Genomic DNA, 21530 nt, shown 5'->3' with positions numbered 1-21530 from the left:
ATTTTCGTTCAGTGTTTGGATATGAGAGACACTTCTTTTCCTGAATTTAAAAAAAAAAAAAAAACTGGACTAGTATTTCCTTAATTACTATATCATGATAGGTTTTTCCAATGCTACACTGATTTGGATTTGGGTAGTATCTATATAGAAACGAGATAAGTGGAGACTTGCTACATTAATATGAATTTTAAAATACAGCCAAACTAAATAATTAAATCTGAGTAAAATTTTTTAAAAGTTTGTTCTCTACATTTCTGGAGGATGTATACACAGGTAACTAATCAAAGTATTAGTAAGAATCTCACTAAAACCTATAACCGTTACAAGATTAAAATCTTCTTTCACGTTCCAAATATTGAAATAAATAATTTCTTATATTTGTAGACAATCTCATATCTGCATTTAAGACAGTAAAACCATATTCAACTAGGAAAACAGATACATGTTTGGTGTTGTCAATAGTCACAAGCTTTGTGAAGATCCCTGAAGTGTTGAAATAATACATGGATTCCAGTTCTACATTCCTTAAATGAAATTCTTGGATATCCTAGTGTGGCACCAAGTATTCAAAGATAAACATTTTTTGGATAGGCAAAGGTAGAAGTAAACAAAAAAATAAAGACATTGAGATATCTGTTAAACATTTGTTTGGTAATAGCAAAAATATTGGAAAGTATACAATTTCAAATGGACTGCTTTCAGTATCCTACCTTTTTTCCCATGTAGTGTGAAATATATCACTCATTGCAGATCAATAGTTTAGGTATCCTCTATTCTTTATGATTATTCAGCCACCTTTCTTATCACCTCCCATTTCAAAAAACACAAAACCCCTTAACTTTTCTCCCAGATCCCTCATTTGTGGAATAATCTTTACTCTTGACAGACACCAACTACTTGGGAGTTTGTGTTAATAGGCACCTGACATCATTTTCACAAGTTTCTTTTGACACTACCTTTTAATCAACAGGATAGAGCCTGAATAAGCCTGTCGGATGTTTCAACAAAATAAAAAGGAATATATTATAAACCCACAAAAGTACATTGATTGTGTCTACAAAGATATGTAATTTTAAAAAGTATAAATCAAGGACTGCTATTTTATACTTGACTTCAGTTATTTTGAACACTTGTGGTCTAGCTGTGCTCATTGTTAAGGATATGATTTTATGTGTTTAGAGTAAATCTGCTGTAAGCAATTTTATAGTTTAATGAAAATAATTATAGTTTGAGCAGGATGAAGTGTATCTGATTCTACTTCCCCAAAATAAGCTGTGATATAAATTATCATGATTTATTATGGTTATTCTTGTGGTTATGTTTGGAGTGGATTCTAGCAAGTAATGATGATTCTAAATTGCAAAGAATAGCATTTTGAGCTATTTTTCCTCAGATCTCGTCTCTAATTTTTCTATGAAACTGATACAATTTTCATTGTGGTACAGTATGTGCTACTGTGAAGACAGCATTATTGTACTGTCAGTTTGACAGCTTACTTTAATTTATACCATTTAGTGGAAAAAAATACAATTTTTAAATCTTTTTTAATATATCATATGCCACTATTGCTCTTCAATTTTTAGCCCATGAAGCAGCAATGCTGTGCTCTGATGCAAAATCCTGCATTTCCCTACTTAAACTGTTTACGGTGACTTCAACTGCAGTATTCTGTTTTGGTATGTTTTTAACTTCTTATCAAAAGCCAGAGTAATAGATATATATTTTTGATTGAAAGTATTTTCAGGCCTAGCCATAATTTCATTCACCTGAGAGCATTTGAATACACTTCTGAGGGAAAAAAAAAAAAAAAGAGGCGTTATGATAGGTTGTAGTAATTCCATGAGCTACTAGGTGATTGGAAGCAAGGTTCAAATAACTCCTTTTATGCTGAGTAAATAATTAGATTTTAAACTAATGTCTCAGTTTCATACATCCAAGCTCCTCATTCCACTAATTCTATCAATTAATTATTCTAAGAAACACTTACTGAGAACAAACCAGATGTCAGCTTCTGATCTAGACACAGATGAAAATGACCAGGCCTAGACAGAAAATGCACAATTACAGGCCAACACTGATGGTAGAAAGTAGTGAGTGTCACAACCAGCCAATGTACAAGTTTCTGTTTGGGGCACAAAGAAGAAGGATCTGACGCACCACAGGAAGAGTGAATCCCGGAGCCACAAACCAAATTTGTGCCTAATTAGATTCAAAGCGTCCAAAGAAACAAACATTGAGTAAAAAGAAAAAAAAAAATCACATCACAAAACTTTCAGTAGCATTCCTTCTCACTGTCACTTGGAGAACATTTTGCCCTTTGAACTTCATTGGTACATCAAAGTTGGTCTAGGTTGTCTTAAGTTTACAGGCATGTTAAGGGTCTTTTAGATATTTTCCTTCTGTGTTCTCTAAGATTAATGCCAACTGGCCTGAGGGTTTAAATGACTGTTCCTCAAGGACTTATACAATAGTCATTTGGAGCACCTTATTAAAGAAGTCAGATCTTCCCCACAGAGGTTTGTCTTGGTTTCCTGTGATGATCCTATTCATTATACATGCATGAAATTATGGGAATCAGTCTAAAGAGCTTCTCAAACCAAACTACTTAGAAAAAATTGTTTTAGTTATTTTTTTTTACCACTCAGAGTTCATACATAATAGGAAAATGACATTTCATTTCTTAAAATAAACACATATCAAGACATTTGCACTTGGTCAAGGTGTTTTTGTCTGTGACTGATTCTTGCTAAAAGCAGCATTCACTGGAATTTTGAGGGTTGCTAATGGTATGAGCTTAGATTTGAAGTGGCATAGATCTGGCTTCTAATTCAGCTCCCATTATTTTTACCCGTTGTGTGAACGTAACTAAGTTATTTAACCACTTGAGGCTTCTGTTTCCTAATTTGTAAGACAGAAGTAATAATTTTTATCCCACAGGATTGTTAGGAGGATTAATTCTCCATCAAGGTGCCTAGAAATTGCTCAATAAAAGACTATCTTTGTCGTTAATATGTCATTCATGATATTTAATGCCACTGGTTACTAAGCACCAAATGCTATAGGATAAAGTCATCTTCTATGTAAGTCATGGACTGGGCAAGTCTATTTAGCTTATTACACGCCAGAAATGAAACAATTAACCATTGTTTTTATTTTATTATGTCAATATTTTCTGATTACTAACATTAGCATCAGTTTTGCCACAATTAGTACCTTGACTAGATGCAAATAGCAAATTATAATTATGCCATTAGGATTACTTGAAAAGTTTTCAAGTGACTCAGATTTCCGGATCCCATCTTAAACTCACCAAATCAAAATCCTCGGAGGCAAGGCTGAGAAATCTGTTTTAAATTGCTCTCCAGGTGATTCTGATGCGCAAGTTTAGAAAACTGCATTAAATGACCCAAGTCAAGGTTAAGTACAGCGATACAAGTAATACCTTCCTGTTTAACCTAGTTCTAAGACTGCAGTACAAAAGACTGACCTTGGTCTAGCTGAAGAGCAATTAACTACTATCTGTCTTTATTCATCCATATAAAAAAGGGCAGGGAAAGATAACACTGGGTCAGTTAAGCACCCTTTTCACAATGTTCTTCTTAATGTGCTATTTTTATGTCAATTTGCCATCATCTAAAACCTTAGAAGCATTTTTCTTTAAAAAAAAGTTAGGATGTAGAATTTAAACATACTTCAGATCAGAGGTGTTCTACCTTATTTACACACAGCTACCACGTGGAGAGTTTTTAAAATACTGATGCCTGGGAGCCACCTCCAACTATTCTGATTTAATTGGTCCAGGTGCTGCCTGGGCAACCAGATGTTTAAAATTCCCAGATGATACTAGTGTGGGGCTCAAATGAGAGTCACTGCTGTTATGATTGACAGCTCACCTTGAGGATGGTCAGCCTCATCAGCAGTCCTGTTTCCCCATCCCTCAGTGTCATTTCCAAACTCACTTGTCCTCAGATTTCCTGAGGAACTTCACAAACACTAGAGGTTCCTGAGAGGCTAATTCAGGAGATATAAGAAAGAGTTAAGGTGTGTATTATTTAAAAGTTCCCCCAGGTAACTTTAATGATAATAACTAATATCCATTGAAACTAAGAGCTAGGCAATGTTCTAATCCCTCTGAAAATATCCATTAATTTAATCCTCACTAAAACCTGTGAGTAAGAAGCATCATTATCCTCGTTTCATAGTAGATGTAACTCAAGAACACAGAGGGCCAGTAACTTGACCCAAATAACATAGAGAATAAGAGGCAGATTCAGGATTTGAACCCCCAGTAACTTGACCCAAATAAGATAGAGAATAAGAGGCAGATCCAGGGTTTGAACCCCGGCTGTTAGACACCAGAGGTGTGCTCTTAATTCATTTATTTTTACAGCAACCCTAGGAGGTAGGTGCATCTTATTTCATTTTATTGGTGAGGAAAGCCTTAAAAAACAAATTATTGGAAGAGAAGTTAAAAACCACTATGGTTAAATTATATGCAGAGTTACTAATTAATTACACTAGCCATAAAATACCTATATCCTCCACAAGTGTGAACATATTTTACTGTCAGTCCCTCTTCTCGGTGTCTGAAATCTCCCCAGCCATGGAAGCCAAGTGGTCCTGGTCAATATTTTTACTGTTTTTCTTTTCCTTGATGAATTGAATGCTGTGTGTGTGTGTGTGTGTGTGTGTGTGTGTGTGTGTGTGTGTTATATACATATAACATATGTATATATAGTATCTCTGGAATAGAGCTAGCTTGTATAGCTGGTATGGTCTATCAGTCCCATAGAATGGTTGTTGATCTCCAGTTTTATAAGAACTTGTCATTCTATCTCTGAATGTGCATGATGGTACATTATGGACTAGGAGACAGGTCTCTTGGGCCAATGGGCTAGACAGGCACTACATTTTGATTTCCAGTATATAGTACAGTTCAGACACAATAACACTTAACAATGTTTGTTGAATACATTAATAAGATTATGAAGCTGGGAAACTATGTCTCCCAAGCACCAGCAGCCAGCAAACTTGTATACTATTTCTGTGCTTACCTTGCTCCAATTTATTTAAGTAGCATGTTCCCTTAGAACACTTATTTTCTTCCCTAATAAGACCAGCCCTTCGCTACATAGCCCAAAGGGAATGCCTATGCCAGTAGGTCCATTTTTCTCTGGAATTCTTGGCTATTTAGTACAATGATCACTAGTCAATCAATAACAATACTATCTGTGCTACTTTTGGCCTCTCAAGGACTCTAATGTTATGCTGTCTGATACGATGGCCACTAGCCACATTGAGCACTTGACATGTGACTGGCTCGAAACCAAGATATGCTATAAGTGAAAATACACACTGAACTATGAAGACTTAGCATGAAAAAATAATAGAAATTATCTCATTAATAATTTTTATTCCTATATGTTGAAATTAAAAGTAGGTATATTCAATAAAGTATAGTATCAAAATTAATTTCACCTGATTCCCTTTACTCTTTTGAATGTGATAGAAAACTTAACATTACATATTTGGCTCGCTTGTATTTGTGGCTGACATCTGTCTACCAGAGAGCATTTCTCTAAAGTCTCAATGAATCTCTGGTAGCTCCTGAATTTTCACTGTGTATCTTATAAGCTAGATAGCAATACATAAAATTACCTAGCTTCTCTAATCTTTAGTTACCCAGCATGCCCAATTCTACTATTTTCTAGGCTTGCTGTAGGAATTGCATACTATGATGCTTTCAAATTCCCAGGAGAGAACCAGGGTTTCTCAATGATCTTTTCACACCACCACTCCCCACTGACTCATCCTCAAATGCAGTCACAACCTGGAAGCAAAGAATAATGCAGCTATTCTTTGTGAGAAAAGAGACAACTCACTCTAACTGAAAATGCATTTGAAAAAATGTCAGTCCTTCAACTTTTCCTGCCTGCTTTATATGGAGACCATTTACAAACTCCTTCAAACACTGAAATTGGATAAATGCTAGTTTACTTAAGTTGCAGTTAATAAATAGCTAGTGATCAGATGATCCAATTAAAAATGATTGGCCGGGCATAGTGGCTCATGCCTGTAACCCCAGCACTTTGGAAGGTTGAGGCAGGCAGATTGCCTGAGGTCAGGTGTTCCAAACCAGTCTGGCCAACATGGTGAAACTATGTCTCTACTAAAAATACAAAAATTAGCCAGGCATGGTGGTGGGCACCTGTAATCCCAGCTACTCAGGAGGCTGGGACAGGCGAATGGCTAGAACCCAGGAGGTGGAGGTTGCAGTAGCCAAGACTGCACCACTGCACTCCAGACTGGGCAACAGATTGAGACTCCGTCTCAAAAAAAAAAAGAAAAAGAAAAAAGAAAAAAAAAGATTGAACCAACTGAGTGGAGAAAGAATAGATTACATTGAAATCAATCAATCAATCAAGTACTTGCAGAACTTTGGGCAGTAGAATTTCTAGAAAATAAAAACAAGGCCAAGCACGGTGGCTCACGCCTATTACCCCAGCACTTTGGGAGGCTGACACGGGCAGATCACCTGAGGTCAGGAGTTTGAGACCAGCCTGACCAGCATAGAGAAACCCCATCTCTACTAAAAATACAAAACTAGCTGGGCGTGGTGGCGCATTCCTGTAATCCCAGCTACTCGAGAGGCTGATGTGGGAGAATCGCTTGAACCCAGGAGGCAGAGGTTGCAGTGAGCCGAGATCGTGCCACTGCACTCCAGCCTGGGCAACAAAAGCAAAACTCCATCTCAAAAAAATAAACAAATAAACAAAAATAAAAGCAAATAAATTAGCACTCAAATTATTAAACTCAAATTCTAAATAAACCTACATGATTGTATGTTTCATGTTGGATTTATAACAGCAAAGATGTCATTACTTTTAATCCATTGACAGGACTCATTTTAGGATGAAATACAGTTAAGCACCTGACAAAAATAATTTAAATATATTTATGATCTTTTTCATGTGGTGATTTTTTCTTCACCAGAAGTTTTCTCATCTGTATTACTCTAAGGAAAATTTCATACTTTTGATAAGTGCTGTCAGTTCTAATGTTTGATATTAAAATTTGGGATAGAAATGTGTGATATTCTGCATTTTTATAGGGTTTTTTCACATAAACAAGAAAATTAAATTACCATAAGCACACATACACACTGAAAATTTATTTAGAAAACACCTGAAAATAGAACCCATATGTCCACAGTCTTTAAAATGGACTCTGGTAAAATATTAATTAAAACCAAAAACCCCTTTGGGAGGCCGAGGTGGGTGGTTCACGAGGTCAGGAGATCGAGACCATCCTGGTTAACATGATGAAACCCTGTCTCTACTAAAAATACAAAAATTAGCCGGGCTTGGTGGCGGGTCCCAGTTACTAGGGAGGCTGAGGCAGGAGAACAGTGTGAACCCGGGAGGCGGAGCTTGTGGTGAGCAGAGATCATGCCACCGCACTCCAGCCTGGGTGACAGAGCGAGACTCTGTCTTAAAAAAAAAAAAAAAAAAAAAAACTTTACACAGGTTGCCAGGCCGTATTGGTGGGAAGTGGGGAATGGTGAAGCAAGATGGTGGGGTTTGGGGTGGTAAAAAATACTAATCTTGAAGTTTTATTCATATTCTTGATAAATATTTTTAAACCAAGACATTTATTGCATGGAGAAATAAGATGGCAATTGAATATCTGCTTGACTCCTAAAGATGTCTAATTTGTTCTAAGTTGCAGATCCCAATTCCCTCGTTTCAGTATATGCTGTACTATGTGTTCACATCCCCGAGAGCTGAATTAATTGACTGGCATAGCTTTATCATGAAACAGTGCAAAGACTATTTAGCAAACTCAGATATTTCTATATTTACTGAAGATGGTCTCCATGTGTTACTCAGTTGCAGGCAATTATTACAGGAACGATAATTCATATACCAGAACTGTCTGTCTAATTCAGAAAGGCAGCAATTTGGACTTTATTAAGAAGACACCTATGAACTTTTTAGAAGTTGCAGTTTGATACATATTTAGTAGAAATATGGTTTGCATATGACTGAAGAATGAAGAACAATAACTAGATAAGACTCTAGTGCAAAAGTCAATCCCTACTACATTAAATTAGCTTAAAATACTAACAAAGCTTCCATCCAATTACCGAGCCATAGAAGGAACAGATAATGAGGATTTCTGCTTTCATTTTCTATAAATGCAGGTAAAATTACCTGATCTGTTTACTGAATAACTTTTGAATTGCCAATTTATTTTCTAATATGTATGTGATGAAATTTTGAGAGCTGTAAAATACTTATCTGGTAATTGGGAGATTTAGATATGTTCCCTTAAACCCCATATGCTATAGGGCACTTGTATTTGCTAAGTTCACAGGTTTATTCATATGTAAATAGAAATAATGCATTTTAAAGCCACAAGTCTGAACAAAAAACTGAGAGGAGGGTATGAGTATATGCGATAGTTCTGGGCTTTGGGATAACGAAAGAACAGATCAAACTTTCCTCTGTTTTAAAGAGTGTGATTAATACTTTTGAAAGTGCACTGGGCACCTATGTATTGCCTGATATCAATCATGAAACCCCAAATACTCCAAAGACTCTTCTAGCAATACTTTCAACCCTTCAGAAAATACCCAGTAATGGGACTTTTCTGAGAACGCCTGTCTTCATGTGATTTCCAACTGTTTCAATACCAAACAGACCTGAATGCTTATCAGATCTGATCCAAACTGCCAAGAGCTCTTGATTCTGCCCATCTGTCATGAGGTTATTGGTTCAAGACAATATTAAGACACAGAACAAGAGACATAGTCAGTTGGAGAAAACAATGTTTTCAACTTTCTGCTCCTTTTCTTTACTGTCTACTGAATGGCAAGCTGTATGCTTCCAAACTGACTTGAAGTTGAATCTAAAATTTCAAATCAACTAACTTCCTTGAGGAATTAGGTACCAAAATTTAAAAACTGTTGTAACTGCTTTTAGGTTACTCACTCATTTCCCTCTTTCTCTCTCCACTTTTTTCTCTCCTTCTCCTTCCCTTTTTATTCTATCCAGCCTTTGATGTAAAAGAAATGCCAAAAACAAACTTTGGAAACTTACGGGATATAAGATCTTTATGGATATAGGCTGTTTCACTGAAGGAAAAGACTGGGAATTTATAGAAAGTTACAACAGGGGTTCATACGAAGTGTGGAGTTTGTATTTGCGGAATTAAAGAACTTCTTTATTATAATATTCTTTTATCTCACCTCGTGTCATTAAAATATAGGACACCAGCAGTAAAACTAAAAGTAAATATGCACATATCTTTATCTGTGTAAGGAAGCTATAAATTTCCCTCACTGATAACAGCTGTACTAGAGCTATCATTTGAATAGTGCAGCTGCCACAACAATATCAAATTTTATAGTTAAAAAGCAGTCAAAACGTTAATGTTACAGTGGAGGTAGATATATATTGCACTATAAATAAGCATCCTCTAATGAAGAAATGAAGCATGTTTATTTTTTTCTTAAACATACCATTGAATAGAGTGTATCTGACTCACTGAAATCTCTCATAATATAACTCATCATACTTGGGTATCTATAATACAGAAGTCCGATTTATACTAATTAGGCTGACTTTCATTGAGACATGTGAGAACTTGAAAACCCCTGGCCTGGGAATCTAACTGTAATTCAATGTTTGTTTTGTTTTATTTTGAAAGAAAGAAAGAAAGAAAAGAAAAGAAAAGAAAAGAAAGAAAGAAAGAAAGAAAGAAAGAAAGAAAGAAAGAAAGAAATAGAGAAAGAAAGAAAGAAAAAGAAAAAAAGAAAAAAGAAAGAAGGAAGGAAAGGAGGAAGGAAGGAAGGAAAAGGAAAGGAAAGGAGGAAAGAAAGAAAGAAAGAAAGAAAGACAGAGACAGAAAGAAAGAAAGAAAGAGAAAAAAAGAAAAAAGAAAGGAAGGAAAGAAAGAAAGAAAAAGAAAGACTCACTCCCATGGATCTTTGGAAGGATTTGGTGGTCTTTTCCTTCCTTCAAACCCTTTTTAAATTTGTGGGTTTGATTGGCAGAGGTGAGAGATACGGGTATGTGCAATTTGGGGAAACTGAGTTTCGCAAGGTTTAAACCTAAAATGACTAGGTCCAGAGCAGGCTTTTTCAGAGCCAGGTGATCTCAATCTAAAGATGGCATCCTGAGGGTTATCCTGCCTCTCTCAATGGTTTGTGGGATGTGGTTTTTGGGCTGGACATGAAGCTGCCAATACAAAAATTGAGCTTTCCACACACATTTTGAAGAAGTCAGCTCCCCTGAGGGGGGGAAGAACAAGGGTGTTTATAAATATGCAAAATTTAGAAAACAAATCAAGAGGTGTTTTTAGACAGATTTTTTAAAGACAGAAATCTTTTTTTTGTTGTTGTTGTTTGTGTTCCACCAGCTGGTCAGTTGATATCACACAGGATGCTTAAGTAACATGGAGAAAAACCTGAGTCTCTGGGCCTCATCTTTGTGAATGGATCAGATGGCTCCATTAATGAGCAAAGACAGTTATACTGACCAGTCTTGAAATTCTGTTAAAGGAGCCCACCATACCTCTGGAAGTCTTGTGCATGTGTGCATATCATATTATGCTCAGCCAGCTGCCATGTGGCAATACTAAAGTGACCTGTTTTAATTGCTGCCTTCTTCCTCTGTGTCGTAATTATTACATGCAGGGAAGCTACTTGAAGTAAAGGGCCACTCACACTATGCAGCTTTAACCTTTTGTTCATGGCACTGCTATCTGAAAATATAGTCAGACCAGCTCAAAGACTGCCACAAATGAAGCAGTAAAGGTGGGGCCCACAATACCAGAAGATCCTGTAAGTGAATTTCCATTTCTAGGCATACAACAATTCATCACTGAGCTGTGTTGCTGTGAGAAAGTCATGCAGCAACAAAAAGTTGCACAGGTGTATGTCATATACCATGCCTCTCTGTCAGAGTCTGTTCAAAGAACAATCATTGGGGTAAGAACAAACTTAGTGACTTGGACTAACTTCAAGTTCAATTGGTACTGATTTAAATTGCCCAAGAATATACACTGGAACATTTGGGATAGTTGTGACACTGAACATTTTATCAAATATTTACTAAGTTCCCACAGGTCTATATGCTCAAATATATAAGTATTATTTACTTATAGATAAATAATGCTAGTGTTTCCTCGAGGCCTACAAGGGATAGAAAAAGATATTTCCATCTGTCTGTGTAAGCAGAGGAAAAGCGTTTTAAGTACAAAGTGCTCCTGGTTCTCAGGGAAGCAGTGATTTATTAAAAGAACACCAGGGCATTTTGCTAGACAGTGTCAAACACACGCTTTCATTTTATTGTCATAGCCACTGTAGGAAGGGGATATTATATATTTCCCATTTTGCAAATGGAAACCTGAGGCTCATTTCTGCTACTTTGAATGGGGAAAGACTTGAAGATGAGTGAGTTTTCAGTACTCGGAGATGATTAAAGTGATTTCAGTCCTAGAGATCAGCATGAACAGAGACCCAAAGGCATGAAAACACCTGGCATATTTGAGCAAAAGTAAATGGTCATGTGCCTGGTACCTAGGAGGTGTGAGCATGGTAGTAGGAAGTCACTGGGTAAGTGCAGAGGAGGAGGAAAGAGAACAAAGGTGATAGAGCAAAGCCTCAGACTATAACTTTACCTGTGGATCAACGCATTTAGAAATGGAGTCATGGGCCGGGTGCGGTGGCTCACACCTGTAATACCAGCACTTTGGGAGGCCGAGGCAGGCGGATCACAAGGTCAGAAGCTCGAGACCACCCTAGCTAACACTGTGAAACTCTGTCTCTACTAAAAATACAAAAATTAGCCAGGTGTGGTGACGTGTAATCCCAGCTATTCGGGAGGCTGAGGCAGGAGAATCGCTTGAACCTGGGAAGCAGAGGTTGCAGTGAGCCGAGTTCGCACCACTGCACCCTAGTCTGGGCGACAGAGCAAGAACTCTGTCTCAAAAAAAAAAAAAAGAAATGGAGTCATGGTCTACAGAGGAAATAAATACAATTCTGGGGGAGGAAATACAAATGCCGTGTTAGGACCTATAACTTAGTAAATTGCAAAATACGCCGCTCCCCCGTCTCATTCCTGAGCTCTTTCCCTGCTTCTGTGTTTAAACTGCATTCTGTATAAAAATGAGTCACTTGAAAAAGAAATGCATATATATATATATATATATATATATATATATATATATATTCTATTATATACACACACTCATCTGTTGTCTTTTTTCTGGGGTGGGGAAGCATCCCTTCTCTGAACCAGAGCATATTGTTCCACAAAGCAGAATGGACACATAAATGAATGACTGTCAGTGTCTCCATGCCATCCTAAGATAATAAGCACCTTTGAAGGGGTATTCATTGTTTCAGGCCCCAGAGGGACCATTTACTGCCTGGAGATAATAATGTTCCCATGTATCCCCAGGATACCTGGGAGAATCTGACTCACTATGCAAAAATATTGATGAGAGCTTTAGATAAAAAGGAGTAATAAACAACAAATCTACAGAGGAAAGCACCCTCTGCAATGTTGTAAGCAAGACTCCGGGTACAGGAAGAGATTTTCTCTCTGTATTTTGGTAATTTAACAGTCAGTGTGGTTACAATCTTGAAATCAGCCTGAACTTCCATGGATGAAAATGCTACAGAGTCTCAGAATGCCTCCATGGAGACAGGAAAAAGGAAGGCTAGAGAAGGCTCTGGGTTGTGAGGAGTGGGTGGGGGAAGCCATCCCCCAAAGACCTAACCACGGGGAAATATTATAATTTGAATAATTTTTTTAAATTAAGCCTATTGTCAGATAACTTGGGGTGATAAATCTTTCCATTCCCCAACTTACTTTCCTAAGAAACCTCGTGGCATGGCAGCAAACACATCCAACAACTATTGCCAGATAATGACGAATCTCTGATATATTTTGTCACATTGCAGTCTATGTTGCTAGTTTCATATTTACAAGCAAAATTGTTACCTCAAAATATGAAACACTGGCATTTAGAGAAATATAGAAATTACTCACTTCCCTGGAATTCTGCATGACAAATTAGAACTATGCTTTAACTCTAATAAATGTAGCTGTAACAGTTTTCATAAACATTCTTGAGATGTTCTTCTGGAGTAGCTTTATTTTGGCACCCTACTTTTCCTGCTTAAACAAATGAAAAGGTTGGCTGATATTGTCAAAATACAGCACTTCTGGTGAACCAAGAGCCATTTATTAAAATAATGTATTGATGCAGTGTCATAAAACACAAAATCATATTTCTGCAGGAAAAACCTATTACCCTAAGCCAAGATTATTTTATTTTAAAAGAAAAATTATTACAGTTGTCGATTCTGAAAGTTAGATGATGTGGTTCCGACCTTGGCCCTTCAGAGACTAACCAGGCAGCTTTTAATGCACCGTAATATGTTATGTAAAAGATATATTTGTATAATTAACAAGCCTTGTCTTAGTAGAAATGCATTAGCTTCAGGTAGATTCTGTATCTCTTATGATTCAAAATGACTAACTTAATAAAAATACAAATGTGATTTTCTCTAGTTGTGCAGAGACATTAAATAACACATAGCCAAAGTGTGACAAACACACAAACACACTCTCTCACTCTCTCTCTCTCTCTCTCTCTCTGTCTCTCTCTGTCTCAAACTCCTCCTGCAGGGTCAGGGCTCTCCAGAGCTAACCATTTTCCTGACATCGTCTTAATCTTGTCCTTTGTCACAGCTCTGCACTTTTTGCTCTAAAGGTTTCTGCACTAAAAAGTGAGGAGGTGAAGCCATAGTTCAATTCAATTTATTTTTATATTGCCTCTCATACAAAGGCTCTCAAAACGCTTTACAGTAAGAGATAAAATAATCATATAACACTTGCCCATATTGGAAATAGCCACAATCACCCAGACGGCAAGGGGGTAAAGCTATGTGCACAGTCATGGGTCAAAGTCCCTGGCGAAGCACCCCTCGTTTAGAAGCCATATAAATGAACATTTCAGCAGGGTGACGTGGCCATATAATATCACTTGCTGAGCCCCACATTCTCAAGGGACAAGTAAGAGGCTTCATTTTTCTATTCAAATAAAGCATTATCTCTCATAAACCTATGGTGATCTCAACTGGTGACCAGCTTCCTCTCATGTGCAAATGAAAGAGTCAAAGCAGGAACATGTTTTCTTTATATTGTTGCCAATTACTTTAATCACACATGATTTATGGCTTCCTGGAAAGCAGTTATTCTGGGCCACCTCTTTTCATTGACTGTATTCCATATTTTGGACCCAAAAGGTAAAAGAGAAAGGAGAGTAGGAAGCCCAAAGTGAGTGGTATTTCTTTTAGTCAACCTATAGCACAGAAGAAAAAAAATGCTTCCACTTGAGACTGAAAAACTCAGAATGAATCACCGGCACTCTGGGGCAGGAAGAAGGAATGAGGGAGGGTAATAGAGAAAGAATTTTTGCTAGATAAGGCAGCCCAAATTAAATAATAATTCCCATTGAATAAAAAACAAAACAAAAGCTAAAGTCTGGAAAGCATAATGAATAAACCAATGCTGGGAAAAGGAAATTAGGTCAAATCAATATATCAAGTTTGCATGGCACTTTTAATTCACAGAAGGGTTATTCTGGACTTGATGTAAGGAAACTGGAGATGTTACTATGCTCTGAGAATGATAGAGTTATACAGTATAAGAAGAAAGTACACTCAGCAGTTGAAAGCTACCACGTTTGCAAAGACCTTCTTTTACAGTGCAAATAGCAACTTGAAATCACCAGACCCCAGGGAAAGCAATTCTCAAAAAAAGAAGCTTCTCCCCTGAACCCCCACTCCACCCTCATCACGTGGTTTCTCAAGTATGGAGACAAAACGTTCTTTGTCCATAAGCGTATTATTCAAAAAGTGTGCAAATCAAAAGAAGCCTATGGCTCCAGAGGAATTCACGCTGTTCATACCAGTAAATAATCCAAAATGCATTTACTTGGAAGACTGTTTCTAGAATGATGTGAACCTTTGGTATCTTCTACTTCTTGCATCGAGCCACATCTTTATAATACATAATAACAAACAAGAATATATTGTAACTCATTTTTTGACCTTTTAATATTTCTGTCACTGATTGTCAGAGTTGAGAACTACTCTCTATCCTGAGGTGATGGATTATTTAATTAACAATTGACCTTTTCCCAACATTTGTTGACAATGAGCACAGTCCCATGAAAGCTGCCTGCTTTGGATATTGGTCAATTCTGTGTTGTCAGTAGGAGCATACCATTTTTCATAACTTAGATCAAATAACTAGAATTACTTTGTGCCATGTATTTACCTAAAGCTATTTTCAAATGAATTCATGTATGTTTCCTTTTAAGTATCTAATAGGAGGGAACAATAGGTTTACTGTACCTTTTTAAAGCATACTCCATGTTAACAAACACATATCAGGTAGAACTTAAATGAGTCAACCTACAGAAAAAAATGTCATTTACTATTTAAGAATATTTTGGAAAAAGTTGCAGTCACTTGTTTCTAATGCTTTGCACATCTCCATATCCCCAGTTGAATCCGACTTTTTCTAGGGAATAAGATCCCAAGAAGGGTGTAGCAGACTCTTTGAAAAGTTCTTCAAAATGTTGTTTATAAGTTCCATTCATCAGTAAAAGAAATATTCCTGCATTTTTTCCTAGGGCTTATTTTCTTTATAGAAGGTGATATGGTTTGGCTGTGTCCCCACCCAAATCTCATCTTGAATTGTAGTCCCCATAATCCCGAGAGGTCATGGAAGGGACCAGGTGGAGATAATAGAATCAGGGCGTTTTCCCCCATCCTGTTCTCATGATAGTGAGTTAGTTCTCACGAGATCTGATGGTTTTATCAGGGACATCCCCCTTCACTGAGTACTCATTCTTCTCCTTGCTGACATCACGTGAAGAAGGATGTGTTTGCTTCCCTTTCTGCCATGATTATAAGTTTCCTAAGGCCTCCCTAGCCCTGCGGAACTGTGAGTCAATTAAACTTCTTTCCTTTATGAATTACCCAGTTTGGGTATGCCCTTGTAGCAGCATGAGAATGGACTAACACAAAGGTCAAAAAATTATGGTAGATTTTGGCTAAATAGTAAGATTTGAACCTTTCATCTCCATGACTGACTTGTTTGTGTACCTGTGGTGAATAGAATCTTCATGTGCCCCTCCAACAGTCCCATGCCTACCCACCTCATTCCAGAAAGGATTTTTGTCTCTGATGCTGGTTGAGGCTGAAAGTGTTGCAAGCACTTCTGCAGATCCCTCTGCTTCCAAGATCCTGTAATACCATATTTCAGAGAAGGGGAAACATTTTCAGAGGAGCTATTATTGGCTTGGTTGTCATTGTTCTTGTGTTCACTTCCCAAATATTTGTTTTGAGAACATATCATAACATAAAGGGGTTTAGAGCCAGACAGTCCTGAGCTCAGGATCTTAGTTCTTTTTCTTTCTGGGTGATACTGTGCACATCATTTATCTTCTTAGTGCCTTATTTCCTCATCTATGAAATGGGAATAAAATACCCACCTCTCTCACTTGCTGCAAAAGTTGAATGAGATAATATATGCAAAATTTCTGGCAACTAGTAAAAAATCCATTAAAAAATCTAGATCTGATATGATACTGAATTTTGCAGTTTGTCATGTAGACATGGCCATTATCTCTGCAGAGTGGAATACAATATATTAGAGATGTTTCAGCAACAACTGAAGTCCATTTCCATTTCCCTGGAGTCTACAGTGTTTAAAGATTTGACATTATGGAAGTATATTGTCTTCATTAATTTCTGTTAATTTTTAATGTTAGTGTGGCATATGGTATAATATATACGGAAACCTGTGTAAACACACACACGTTCACAAACACAAATATGCAGGGTGAAAGAGTCCTGACCCTAAGAAAGCAGATTTTCATTAAAGCTTCAATCTAGAAGATAATATCAAGTGTTAACTGTAACAGTGCCATTTTTGTTCGATATGGAAATAAAAATAATTCTTAAAATGAAAGATGTTCTGAAATTAGCAAAACCACGGTGTATATATTTATCATATTTTATAAAAATGTGACTGAAATTAAACTTTAGAGCTTGACAATTTTGTCCAATGAAACAGACATGCAAACTACGCTTGTTTGTTTTCTTGCATATCTGTTAATCATGTGTTTCCTTTGGCATCTATCAATTTCTTTTCAAAGCCACAGAGCTTATCTCCTGTTAGAATAGGTCTATATGGGCATCTCATCAGATATCTAGATGGTTAAGTTGTACGTTTGATACATTAGTGATGTTAATGTAATATTCTGATGGGTATCTATTAGCATGTACATCACCAAAGCACAGACTCTCTATCGTCTGAGACAGTGGCTGCCCGGTCTGTGTCAGTGTCAATCCACACCAGAATCACAAGAATGAACAAATGTGACAGGAGAGGGCTGTACCAATTACAGATGAAGGGATAGTATCTACTCCCACCGTTTGATGTGATTTATTTGGCGGTCTCTCTGCATTTGTAGGCAGCAGATTGTAGCTGTTTATGAAGTGACAAATGGTACTCAGTGACATTGAATGACTTCTCTAATCAATTTAACTTGTCTAAAAAGTGGTCATGAATTGTGGTATTCATCAAATGTCAGTGAATACAAAAAAGATTGAACTTCTTGTACTAAAAACATATATTCCAAATATAGACCAAAAAAGTGAGAGAAATGAGTGATGAAATTGGTTTGTTTAAATAATTTTTAAAGGTGTTTTAAAAACAAAATTTTAAAAGTGTTTCACGCAAAGATTTTTTTTCAGAGAAGTGCTATATTTTATTGATTGGAGAGAGATTTTTTTCTTGTCCAGTTTTATTTTGCTGAAGGGTACATAATTATCTACATAAATGCATAATTCTCTGGTGGAAAAATAAAAACAACTTAACTGGGTTTGTCAGTGAAATAATTGAGACTCTTTTCATATAAAAAGCCTTTTAAGCTTATGATTTCAGTATTGACTAAAGTTTTCAATTATTGTTTCACCCTTTTAAATAAAACTATTTGGGTCTAAGTGACTTTACTGATGAATTTATTGAATTCATTGTGAAATATTTAAAAATAGTAATCTATTATGAATGGGTTAGATCACATAACCAGAGGTTGTTTACCTTCAACATTCGAGAAACACACATATTTTTAAACTTACATGTATTTCAAATAAGACTTTTGTCTCACACATATAACTAGTATGCAGTGGAATAAAGTCATAAGCTGAGTTAACCTCACACAAGTATATTTACGTATGTATTTCAACTTATTAGATGTAGGTAGTCTTTTCCATACTTAATACAAACCACTACTGCTATAAGCCAAGAATGATTTTTTCCTATCTCTGTATTATTCAAATTTATTAAACAATATTTCACATTTGTTTGACACAATGTCAAACTCAGGACTCCTAAAGAACTGCTGTAGCTTTGGAACTGTTATGCTTTCTTGGACTTTAATCATTTTTGGCAAGGCTCCATTTCCTGTCAGAAAGTGAAACAGCTTTGGAATGTCATTTTCACGAAAGAAAACAGAGAGAATCCGAGAGGAAGTTCTCCTCCACTCCAGATCCCCTAAGATACTCAAACACGCTCACAGGAGGGCTGGAATACATCAAACATTAGCAGAGGGAAAAGGACACAATTTTCCCACATTAAAATACATGGATAAAGTTGAACTTCTGCTAAAAATAGTTCCCATGACTAATCCTATTAAGTTTAAAAAATTGGGCAGTATCCTCCCTGAAGCAGAATTACTCTCTGCCATCACACTCTGCTGTTCCCCCACACTCCCCAAGCCAGCAGTCCCTCAATATTAGGCCCTCATCTTTCCCTCTGTCATGACATCTGGGGAAAAGGGAGAAAGAAAGAGATCGAACAGTGCCTTTTATTCAGGTCTCAGATATCAAAGGAAACCAAAAACAAGATATAAAACTCCAAATTATCTCAGAATACCAACGATTCGAAAGAGCAGTGTACTGTTCTCAGTAGATCTGCAATGTTTTCCCACTGGCTCTTGGACTCACTCTGTGTCCCCACGGAACAATGAGATTGCAGAAAGCAAACGAAGATTACTCTGAGATATTCCACTTTAAGGCCTAGAAATGGATTCACAAATTAAGCAGCAAAATGTAAAAGTCTCTCCTCTTTTGGACTTGCAAGCCCGTGATTTTTGCTGCGTGTGACAACCTCATTAAGGAAAAGGAAGAGATTTAAAAGGATCCCTGAAAAAGGCCAACCAAGCTAAAAGATTCTGAACCCAGTACACATATTGTTATCCAAAAGAGAGAAAGCCATCGGTACTCTCCCCATCCTGCAGTTCACACGGATAATCAATGTTACTCTGGTCTTTTAGAGGGGCAGATACAGGAATATAAAGGAGTCTCTGCTGAAGAAGTCATTAGGTACCATGATATTGGCATATGTTAGCTAAGTGATTAGCAAGGGTGAGGTTCAGCTGCAATCAAACCTAAACCCAGCTGATGCCATTAACATGCTGGATCTAATGAACACCACAGACCACATTAAAGTGGAGATAGCAAAATGACAATAGTAGAATGGCTTTTAATGAAATTATCAATCCAAGAAAGGAGGGAGATAGATGTCATCTAAGAAACCTTTGTAAAATCACTGGACAGTCACTTACGTAAGCACTGCTTTGAAAGGGCAGGCAGGTAACCCACCCCTAATTGTCAAGAGATGCTTTAGACATTGTGTTTTTTTAAGCAAAGTGGTGCATCTTTCTAGTTCTGCATTAGCATGCTCAAAGTGAATTGACCAACTGATTTGGACCAACTGATTCCACACTGTCTCACTACAGTGTGCAAATGCCTCCAGCTACATAAGTCATAAAGAAAAGATCTTTTGTTATAGATCTTAAATAGAATTGCACATGCTTGAGCTAATCCATAATTGACAGCCACTTAAGGGTTGGATCTTATCTGTATATATGCATATCATTGAAAACTGTGACCTAGAACTCCATCAATGTGTAGTTTTGTCCTGAAAAGATCCCTTTACCTTAAAGCTAACCACATTTTTCAACTTGCCTTGCATGTAAGAAAGTTTCAGGTTAATAGCTGCCAAAGCAATTGAGATGGAATTTTTTTTGAAGTTTACCAAAAGAAAGTAACTCCCTCAGGTTCACAGGCACTAGAGTGAGTAGTTAAGAATGTGGGTACCGTAAGCCACACTGCATAGGTTTAACTCACAGCTCTGCTCCTTACTAATTCAAAGTTGTAGTTGTTGTGACTAGACTAAGGCAAGAGAAAAATAAAGCATATAGACAAGGAATGATTGAAAGCAACAAGGAGTGTTTTCTCTTCCTCCTTTGGGTGCCAACCCTATAATTCCCGCAATGCTGAACTCGAGTTAGTTAGTGAGTGAGTTATTTAGTTCCTGAGTGAGTTATTTAGTTCGTGAATGAGTTGAGTTTTGGCGGTGGCCTTCTATGGACATACATGGCTTGTCCTCTCTCTGAACCATCAAATCTGAATCACTGTCTCCTGAGAGCAGCAAGATCCAGGAGACTGTGAATTCAAACTTTCAGAAACTTTGCACAAAGCATGTATGTCAACAAACAGAAATAATTAGCAAGGATGAACCATCACTCTTTAAAGCAGGAACATTCCACATCTAGAAAGGTTGTAATTTTAGAAGCCATTTATAAAAGTTTTGGGGCAGCATGACCCAAGCTCAGAGGACTTCAGGTTTCTATTTAAAGCACCAAATCACAATAGACATTTAATTTAAATTTTTATTTTATTTTACGTTCCGGGATACATGTGCATGACGTGCAGGCTTGTTATATAGGTAAACGTGTGCCATGGTGGTTTGCTGCACCTATCAACCCATCATTAATTTTAAAATTTAAAATAAGCAAAGGAGTTGTCATTTTTGCAACATAGGGTATAGGTCTGATTTTAGTCCATGTGGATTCACAGCCTCTCAGACTCCTGAGAAAATATAAGCCCATCTCTCTAGTCTTAGGGGTGCTAGCTGCAATTCAGATTTCTGTGTTCTAATTCTACTGTACCGCTGGCTAACTGTGCAGCTGCTTAGTTTATCTTTCTGTGCTTCCGTTTCTTTCATGTGAAATGGGGATAATAATCTCAATTACCTCATGGGGTTATTTTAAGGACTAAGTGATATAGTAAGCATTGAGTCCCTAAATCACTGACTAGCACACACAAAACCCACAATAAACATTAACTGTTGTAATTTGTTGTGGTAGATATCATTGCAGAGGTTTATCATGTCATGTGTAACTTTCTTAATTCTTGATTCCTAGTGACCAGTTCCTCTTTTCTTGTGCCTATACCCACATCAGCTAAACTCTGTTACAAATACCAGTATGAGTTTTATTTCTTCAGGTCTTCCCTAATTCCTCCTCATCATAATGGCCCTAAATCTTTTTAGTAATCCAGTAAAGCCATCATCTCCTGTTCATCTCTCTGC

This window comes from Pan troglodytes, chromosome 13 (assembly GCF_028858775.2).
Source record: "Pan troglodytes isolate AG18354 chromosome 13, NHGRI_mPanTro3-v2.0_pri, whole genome shotgun sequence".
Classification (NCBI taxonomy): domain Eukaryota; kingdom Metazoa; phylum Chordata; class Mammalia; order Primates; family Hominidae; genus Pan; species Pan troglodytes.
Note: the sequence above shows the minus strand (reverse complement) of the source record.